The sequence below is a fragment of the Mastomys coucha genome, unplaced genomic scaffold, assembly GCF_008632895.1.
Source record: "Mastomys coucha isolate ucsf_1 unplaced genomic scaffold, UCSF_Mcou_1 pScaffold5, whole genome shotgun sequence".
NCBI lineage: Eukaryota > Metazoa > Chordata > Mammalia > Rodentia > Muridae > Mastomys > Mastomys coucha.
Window position 1 is genome coordinate 91,573,747 of NW_022196911.1, and position 7,563 is coordinate 91,581,309.

At 49.8% G+C, this 7,563-nt stretch overlaps 1 long non-coding RNA gene across 1 annotated transcript in view; it reads right to left on the reverse strand.

The window, feature by feature from the left end:
- Window positions 1–3,343: 3,343 nt before the first annotated feature.
- LOC116076919 overlaps window positions 3,344–7,563 on the reverse strand; it is a 14,311-nt gene continuing 10,091 nt past the window's right edge. Inside the window, exon 2 of the long non-coding RNA XR_004113132.1 lies at window positions 3,344–3,754. This is a non-coding gene — a long non-coding RNA (uncharacterized LOC116076919). The remainder of the gene's footprint in view (window positions 3,755–7,563) is intronic.

The following is a 7,563-nucleotide window of genomic DNA, read 5'->3' on the forward strand; positions in this document are numbered from 1 at the left end:
ATGTCTTGGGTGCCTGCAGCCAAGCCACCAAGAAAACTAGCACTGGGCTCAGCTCTGCCCCTCCCCTTTTCCCCAACTACATTTTGTAGTAAAATAAGTAGTTTGTGTTCTTTTTTTTTTTTTTTTTGCTGCAATCACATGAGGTTTATTGGGGATAGACCGGTACCGGGGTCGATCTCGTGACCATGCTGGCCAGAGTTCGACCGTTTGTGTTCTATTTAAAAGTACATTTCTGTGGGGAATTATTTTAAGAACTATTTATTTATTTATTTATTTATTTATTTATTGTACATGAGCACACTGTTGCTGTCTTCAGACACACCAGAAGAGGGCGTCCGATCCCGTCACAGATGGATGTGAGCCACCATGTGGTTGCTGGGAATTGAACTCAGGGCCTCTGGAAGAGCAGTCAGTGCTCTTAACCACTGAGCCATCTCTCCAGTCCCATTTGTGAGAGGACTTTAACGAGGTGAAAATGATTCTTCTCCACAATTTATGTCCAACACATATTCATAGAGCTTATGCCTTGACTTTGAAGTCATGTACCAAGAAAGCACCAGGGGGAGATGCCAGGGCACAGATGACTTTGTGGGAAAGTCAAGATAACTATGACACAATTGGATAGGGACTTGAGAGGTTTGGATGAAGAGGGACCAGAGTGGAAGGAGAGTCAGGCAGGGTCATGGCTCAAAGCCTAGCCTTGAAGGGTCAGAGAATCTGACCAAGGAGAGATACTGACATCCCAAAGAATGAGCCAACCCCACAAACGGAGAAGCGTGGGACACACGTGGTGAGCTGAGTTGTTACTTCACTCTAGCAAGGAAAGAATATGGGAGACTAGGATTGCAAATGGGTACTGGAAGTGAGAGGTCCTCTCCCCTGCTGCCCCCTCCCCTCAGTTATCACTCATGAGCACTACAAGCTTTGGAAAGTTTCTGGGTGAGTAACGATCAAAACAAAACTTGTCCAGAGCCCTCCAGTGAACTTACTTGGGAACAGTGATTCAGATAGATGTACTTGGAAATAGCAATTCAGATGCAAGGCTTCAGGCCTTTGTACTGACCAGACACAGATGGGTCTGTGGGAAAGTGCCCCGGGCCAGGGGCAGGTGGATTGCTTCTCTGAGAAACCCTGGAACCCACGTTTCCAAGCACCTGGGCGTCCTTCGCCTCTGTTGGCTTGGGTCTTGTTAAGTCAAATCTTCCCATGGAGTCTGGGCGGTGGATGGGGCTGGTGGCCAGGCTGAAGCTCTTGGAAACTCGGATGGGTTGGGCAGGGAATGGGTGAGTGTGGGATCCCTGTAATAAAATCTAGGGAAAGGAGCCCTTGCAGTGTCCTGGGGTGTGAGGCACAGGGCGTGGGGCCCTGCATTCCCAGGTGGCTAAGACGCCGCCACTGCTGATGAGTATCATTATTATTTCTGCTCGGGCTTCTTGGAACTTTCATCCTGCAGGACCCTGCCTGGCTGGGCAAGCATCACCGAATAGCAAGGGGTGGGGCGGGCAGGTAGCTCCTGGCAACAAGGGAACAGGACATAAGCAGGGTTTTCCGTCCGTTCCAAGTCCCTTATAACCATGGACATATGAGCAGAGTTTCTCCAGGGGAAACTGAGACACACCAGCAATGAATGAGTTGGTGAGGTCTCTCAGCAGAGACCCCTCCTTCCCTTCACTATAGTCTTCATAAAGTTGTGCTTATTCTCTGTAAGCTGGGGCTGCTCTTGCAGGGCTGGAGGAGAGCCAGAGAAGGTGTGGATTCTAGAAGAGAGAACTGGGCTGGGGCCAGGACATCAGAGCTGGTACCCTCTGTGCCAGGTGCTTCGGGCATCATGAGGTCAGGCTCCTGGTTTCGAGTCTCTCTGAAAGGTTCTGCCATATGGGTGGATCTTCCACAAGCCCCCAAGGGAGGGCAAGGCTGGAGACGTGCAAAATGCCCAGCTCTGTCCCAGCAGAGGCCAGATTCAGCCTCCTGGGATAGGAAGAGCCTAGATCTCATTAAGATGGGTCAGGCCCAGGAGCAAAGGACCAGACAAAGGCCCATAGACCGAGAAAGGTGTGTGTGTCTCTGTGTTGTGTGCATCTGCACGTGTGTTGTCTGCACATTTGTTAACACCAGTTTCCAGTGGGGACGTGTCTCTGCTTGCTGAGACAGATGAAAGGCAGAAGGACTGGAAGGGAGTGTGAACAGCAGACTGATGACTTAGGTAAGGGGTTGAGTGGAATCCTACAAAACACATGGATTCTGGCCCACTGGGCACCCACTGGAGAAGGAAGGGGCAGTCCAACAGGCTGCAGTCTGAGGCCCTTTCTCTACCCGTACCTGTCGCTTAGAGAGTAGCAGCCCCTGGAACCATTTTCTGGCTTAAAGGGAAAGTGGGTCAACACAGAATAGGCCATGGAACTGGAGGAGAGAAGGCGATATAGCAGCCGCCACACGCGCTCCTGGAATCCACCATCAAGTCACACATTCATGAAGCATTTATAAAGCAACTGCTGTGAGCAAGGCAGGCTACTTGGCTCTGTGGTGCAATGCATGAGATATATTCTTTCCACTCAGGAGGCTCTCTGGAGAAAGACAAGTCTTTCTCTTTGATGAACTTTGTTTCGTAATTGAGTCCTGAAGACATCTTTGCCCTCCCTGGTGGGGGTTGTGCCCTCTCTACCCATGCCAGCAGTCTGCCAGTTCTCTGGAGTTCACACACACACACACACACACACACACACACACACACACAAGCAAGCAAGTTTCACTAGAACTCTTCCTGGTGTCTTGACGCCCACCTAGCCAAAACATCCAGCCTTCAGCTACAAAAGTCATCTCTTGAGCTTCCCATTGTCTCAGACCACGTAAGGCTCACTGTGGCTCTATCAGATCAAACACACCCTTCTGCTTGCTAGGCCTCCTCCACCTACTTGCTTTCTCCTACTGATCGAAAGAATCCGGAGCAGACTCTCAAAGCTAGTTAGATACAATATGAGCTTCTGGGGGATTTTCAGGGCCCTGTCACAGGTTTTTATTCTTACTGCCCAACAGTGTCTCTCCTCATCCCCAAAAGAGTTCCTTCCTGTCCCCAATACTGTCCCTTCCCATCCTCAGCACACAAATATCAGTAATGTAACTGCCAACATCTAAACCACAGCATGACCCTTTTCTTTTTCCTTTTTTCTTTTCTTTTCTTTTCTTCTTTTCTTTTTTTTTCCGAGACAGGGTTTCTCTGTGTAGCCTTGGCTGTCCTGGAACTCACTCTGTAGACCAGGCTGGCCTCAAACTCAGAAATCCGCCTGTCTCTGCCTCCCAAGTGCTGGGATTAAAGGCGTGCACCACCACCACCAGGCTCAGCGTCAATCTTTTCATGAGAAACCTTTCCATGTTTATAGCCAATTAATTTGACAGACATATATAGACTAGAGGCTATGGACCAGGTATGGTGACAGTCACTGAAATAGCTCTTTTGATGTTGGGGGAAAGATAGGCCTGTTGCCCATGGAGTGGGTGAGAGGCACGTGTGAGCAGGGCGGGTAGACACTGATGGAGACAGACATACTGGCGGTCAGATGGAGCCGTGCTCACGGCTTCCCCAAATCCTGCTCTGCTACCCACCATGGTCTCCTTAAGTTTTCCTTCCTGGGTTCTTCACATTGCCCAGAGTGCCTGGCTGGGAGGAATGGAGAACGTTCCCAGGGCATGTTCCCGTAGGCACCACATTGTTCTTCTGCAGTGGAAAAATTTCTTCCATTCCCGCAGTCGGCGTCCTCTGGAGGTCATGATACAGGAAACAGACAACAGAAATTAGAGTCTAAAATATCTGTGTTTTTTAAAAAAGAAAGCCCTTTGGAGACTGGGCTTGGTTAGTAAAGTGCTTGCTAAACAAGCCTGAGGACCTGAATTCCATCTCCAACCCAGGAAAGGGGAGGCACAGCCCAGAGATTGTCTGGGGTTTGCTGGTCAGCCAGCCTTACCAAATCAGTAAGCATTAGGTTCAATGAAAGACCTTGTCTCTGAAACGTAGATGACAAATGACAGAGGAAGACACTTAATGTTGACGTGTGGCCTCCACACACGTGTGTGTGTGTGTGTGTGTGTGTGTGTGTGTGCATGAGCATGCTCACTTCTCACTCATACAGCCTTTAAACAAGTTACGAAGGGCTGCAAAAGGCCCTCACTATTCCACCTAGTTAGGAAGTAATAGCTCCCATCCCCTGACCCATAGGGCAGTCATCTTATGGGGAAAGGAATTTGCTGTCCTTGGCTTTAGTTACAGGGGTGAGTAGATCTCCTGAGTGAGACTTGTTCGTGAAGGAAGGACTCGGACTCCCCTTGCTTGGGTGGATGTTTAACCAAGCTAATCAGAAAGAAGAGTCTTCCAACTGCCTCACCGAGGCGAGATGCTACAAATCCCTCCTCACTTATCTGCCCCAGACCACCTGGCAAGTTATAAAAAGTTCTCTACTCTGAATGCACAGCTCCTGTAAAGCAACATAAGCAAGTGGCCTTTGGGTCTGATCACTCCCATTTTCTTACACATAAACGTTCATATGGATTATTTTGTTTGGTTTTGGTTTTGGTTTTTCGAGACAGGGTTTCTCTGTATAGACCTGGCTGTCCTGGAGCTCACTTTGTAGACCAGGCTGGCCTCGAACTCAGAAATCTGCCTGCCTCTGCCTCCCAAGTGCTGGGATTAAAGGCATGCGCCACCACCACCCGGCCATATGGATTATTTTGAAGGGACGTGATAACAGGGGAGAATGTGGGAGCCAGAACATGCTTGTCTGGTCTCTGGGTCCTCTTATAATCGGGGCTGTTCCCTACAACTTGATGACTCTGTCTCCAAGGAACCTTGGCTAAGGGGTAGAATTCCTGCTCATGAAACTGGGGTAGTTCTCAAAAATGCTAAGAGAGAAGCTGCTGCGCGCAGGAAGCCGAGCAGGAAAGCAATCCTTTTCTAGGTCTGCCCGATAACAGCGAAAAGTGGGGCTATGCAGTGAGACAGGTGTGAGAAATAACATGGCTGAAATGCTGCCCCACGTGTGGAGTTCCCCAAATCAAAGGGTAGGTCATTACAAGTGTACGAGCCCCTCCTCTCCCCTCCCCTTTTGTCCCTCCCTTCCCTTCTCCCTTCTTTTCTCCTACTTCTCTTCTCTCTTTCCTCTTCTTCCTCTTCCCTTCTCCCTCCCTCTCCCCTTTCCTTTTTGCTTCCCCATGGACTCGAACAGGGAGTCCCTACATGAGGATACCTCTCTGTCGTTCACAGCCAAGCACACCCTTTACCTATCTAGCGTTTATTCCAGCATGCCTCAGCTCAGCTTCAGGTCTTTTACATCACCTTGCACAGCTGGTCAAGCCCTGGTTGAATGCTCCTTTCTCTGAATTCTAGTTCCATTGCATAAGGCTTGCTTTTTGATACATTTGGCAACACACACCTGATGTTTGTGTAGATTGCAAGACCGTTTCATTTTAGTCCCTTAAAGCACTGAGCACAGGGATGAGTCGTTTTAGGACTAGCCGGAGCTCATTAAACACGGGAGAATATACCCTGAAAGGTGGTCACCAGAACACTGAAGGCCCACAGCTTGTCTGGGTGGAGAAACATCTCCTACAACGTCAGTTAGATTCCTGATGGACAGAATCCACACCTTTAGATGGCATCATAGAGAGCCCTGGGGGGGGGGCAGCCTGCCTGGAGGATGGAGGGCATTTTTCACAATGCCATGGAGTTCAGTTACCTGCGTGGAGTTTAATCACCTGTGGGGAAACCTTCGGTCCAGGCAATTCCAAACAACAGTGTGCACCTTAGGAAGAGACTGGCAATCCAAAGCACGGCAGAAAGCTTTCTGTAGGATTGTCGCCAGTCAACATGGAAGAGTGCACCAGAGACCACAGACCAGTGTAAATGTTGGAGATATAAGGAACACGACAGATATTGCTCTTTGTAATGAAGCTGTCTGTCCAGAATCATATCTCAGTCCAAGGAACTGAGAGTTGGAGAGGAAGTTGGAGAGGAAGTGGGGACTGTTGGATTATTATAATCTCCTCCTCACCATCACCCCACCCCCACCCCCACCCCCTCACACACACACTCCTTCTCCTTCTTTTGAGAGTTCTGATCCTCTTGCATCCATTTCCTAAGTGCTGGGATTACAGGCGTGCACCACCACACTTAGTTAAGACACCATTCGGGATCAAACCCACCGCTTTGTGTTCTAGCAATCAGTTGAGCTGCAGCCCAGCCCAGAACCTTTTTTTTTTTCCCCTTAAAGCTGAAGCCCCGGTCTCCTTTATCCTCATCTCTTGTTAAAGAAGAAAGTAGCAGTTCCCCCACAAAGCACACGATTGGTGGGAAAATGGAGTTAGAGTATCACACTGCTGGGCCAGGGCACACTGTGGGCCAGGGCACACTGGCAGTCAAGGAAGAGCCCCAGTCCTTGGTAGCCTTCATTTTATGGCTGCTCAAGGATACCAAAGAGGAAGGAGGAAACCCTAGCCTCCTCAAATAGCCTATCATCCAGAGAGGCCCTGCTTTAACCAGATGTACACAGCAGAACACAGAGGAAGTGGCCCAAGGCCTTGTGAGGGGAAGTAGGGAAGGCTTCCCAGAGGAGGTAGCCATTGGATCTGAAATGTAAAGGACAAGCTCTCGGCCAGGTAAACAAGTACGGACGGGGTGTTCTAGGTGAAAGACGTGGTGCGGGTGAACGCTTAGATAGAGGAGCATGGCTTGTTGTAGATGCTGGAGGTGTTCAACGTGTACAGCGTGGAGGAGTCAGGGACAGTGAAGTTGACTCCACATTTGGGCAAGTCCCCAAATGCCTTGCCAAAATAGTTTGGATTTCCATGTTAGATACGGAGAGCTGGACGTGTTTCCGATGGCTGCTCTAGCAAATCGCCACACACCGGGTAGCATAAAACCACACAAGTGTGAAGTCATCATCTCCCTGGGCTGTCGAAGCCGGCCATCTCCCCTTCAATAGCTACTGGGGAGAACCGATTCCCTGCTCGCTCACTTCTGCTTCTCCTGGCAGCCCGCAGTCCTCAGTTCGCATTCTTCTCCATCTTCATAGCCAGCATCACATGGTTTCAATCCCATTTCCCTAACTGTATCTCAGACTCCAGCACTCTTCGGCCTCTGTCTTCACGGGGCCCCAGGGATGGCACCAGGCCCATTAGAATCAGTAGAAGCACCACACCCTTGAACTCAGGCACTTTGCAAAATCCCTTTTGCAATGTAAGGTGGCATATTCACAGGTTCAGAAAAGTGGATGTGGGCCTTTGTGTGTGTGTGGGGGGGGCGGGGACGGGACACTATTCTCCTCATACAGGATGAGAAACAGTGAAGAAACCTGAGTGAAGCTTGGGGTGCCAGGTAGCACAGCACTGTGGCTCTGAGAGATGGTGTGGGGACTAGAGGATGGCTCAGTGGTCTGCTCTTGCAGAGGACTGGACTGCAGCTCAATTCTTAGCACTCATGTGGTGAGTCACAATCAGCTATATTTCCAGTTCCAGGGGGGTATGACCCCCTCTTCTGGGCACCAGGTATGCATATGATACACATATATACATGTGGGC